Below are 2,500 nucleotides of genomic sequence, written 5' to 3' on the forward strand. Positions count from 1 at the left end.
GAAAAATTGAAAAAGTAAATATTACGTTCATTATTACCGTTGACATTGTTCTTGAAGCGCGAACAGAACTAATTTCAGGCCTCAGAAAAGAAGAAAATATCTAATCTTATTTCCGGTACTCTTTGTGTTGGTGATTACAGTACGTGTTTTCTGTTATTTTATATTTTCGGTTTAAAGGCTGCTCATGAATGGCAGAGGCGAGGGACAGTGACATTGAACTAGCAAGCAGGACAATGCCCTAGAGACTGACCAAATATACATATGATCAGCTAGGACCAGGGAGGGCTAGGCAATTGCTTCTGACGACTCAGCAGGTAGAACTATAGGCTCCCCCAAAAGCATCACCCTTACCTCACAAGGGTGGTCAGATTACAGCGACCAAAGGAACTAACAAGTTTGAGGGGGACTCGAACCCCAGTCTGGCGATCACCAGGCAGAGACGTTACCAATAGGCCACAACTGAAAAAGGGCCAATATAGTAGCCCCTATTGTATTCTAGATGCCATAACTATACAATCTATGAGTTTTCCTGATATACATTTAAGAGAACAAGTGAAGCTAAACGGAAAAATTAGTGGAGAAGTCAGATTGTAAATTTTACCATGAATACCAAATAATAACAAAATGATATTGTAAACCTTATATTTAATATAAATAAATTGTTAAAAGTTCTTGAAAACGTCGTAATCGAGTTTGTATGGGAATTAGAAGTACAGAAATACAATTACCAACTTAACGTATCTAACTTTGGCCATTTTCGAGGGACCAAATTCCCAAATGAATTTTCTCTCTCTCTCTCTCTCTCTCTCTCTCTCTCTCTCTCTCTCTCTCTCTCTCTCTCTCTCTCTCTCTCTCTCTCTCTATCTGTAGCTTTTGTCTCTTGTGATAGAGTATTGCGATTAATTCATACATTTCTGCATTGCACTTTTCTTCGAATTCATGTGCAATGTTCAGAAATCAGTATTAGGCCTATATCCTTTTAAAACTGATTTTTTAAACAATATATATATATATATATATATATATATATATATATATATATATATATATATATATATATATATATATATATATTTCTTTGCATTGCTTCCATTAGTTATTTCAACGTCTATGTATTCTACATACTATATTTCACTTAAGGTTCACTGTTATTTTACCAGTGTTTTTTTTTCTTTTATTTAGGAGTCAATCTCAATATATTTTTTTGTGTGTATGGGAAAATGAGGTATTGCTATTACGCACCTTCTAGTAATCTTTCAGATTTATTTATATTTAATTTATTTTGTTCTTTAAGGGTTATTTGAGTACATTTTTAAATATTAGGTGATATTGGGCTCTGTATTTATGTTATTTATCTAATTCTTCTTCGAAATTGTTCTCCATGCAATAGAATTTTTCCCCATTTCAATATTTAAATATCTAAATATTTGAATTTCCATCAATAAGTGTAGATTTTAATTATATCATAACAAAATAGCTCACCACAAACAATTCGATTTCAAGTTTATTCATACATAATCGTTTTGAAGCATATTTAGATTTTGATTTTGTAATTTCATTTGCAAGTATTTAAAATCTTATATAACCTTATCATCTTTCATTTGTAAGTATATAAATCTTGATTAATTTTATTATTTTTACACTTGTAAATCTTTAAATGTTTATTAATTTTATCATTTTTCATTCATAAATATTTAAATGTTAATTAATTTTATCATATCTTATTTGTGAGTATTAAAATATTAATATAATTTTTCATTTGTAAACATATAAAACTTAATTTGTTTAATAACCTTTCATTTTTTAGTATTTAATTCTTAATTAATTCTATCATCTTTCATATGTAATTATTTGAATCTTAATTAATTTTATCATATTTTATTTGTAATGATTAAAATATTAATTAATTTTATCATCTTTCATTTTTAAGTATTTAAATCTTGTTTAATTTTATCATCTTTCATTTGTAAGTATTTAAATATTAATTTATTTTATCATCTCTAACTTGTAAAATACTTAAATCGTAATTTTATCATCTTTCAATTGTAAATATATAAATTTTAAATAATCTTAAAACCTTTCATTTTTAAGTATAATCTTAATTAATTCTATCATCTTTCTTTTGTAATTATTTAAATCTTAATTAATTTTATAACCGTTCATTTGCATCTTCCAATTGTAAGTATATAAATTTTAAATAATTTTTTATAACCTTTCATTTTCAAGTATTTAAATCTTAATTAATTTTATCTTTCATTTGTAATTATAAAAATCTTAATTAATTTCATAACCGTTCATTTGCAAGTATAATTATCCTTGACATCACGCCTACTTATCTATTTCCTCGAACCTTTGCAAAAGAGCCACCTTGAGTCGTGCATTCACTTTTTCGTTTCTTCCTAGAAAAACCTCTTAAAAACCTCTTGTTGTTTTGTAAGTATTTATCTTCTTAGAACATCTCATTCAACTCTCTTTATTACTTTTTAAGACTACTTTCCGA

This window comes from Palaemon carinicauda, chromosome 7 (genome assembly GCF_036898095.1).
Source record: "Palaemon carinicauda isolate YSFRI2023 chromosome 7, ASM3689809v2, whole genome shotgun sequence".
Taxonomy (NCBI): Eukaryota; Metazoa; Arthropoda; class Malacostraca; order Decapoda; family Palaemonidae; genus Palaemon; species Palaemon carinicauda.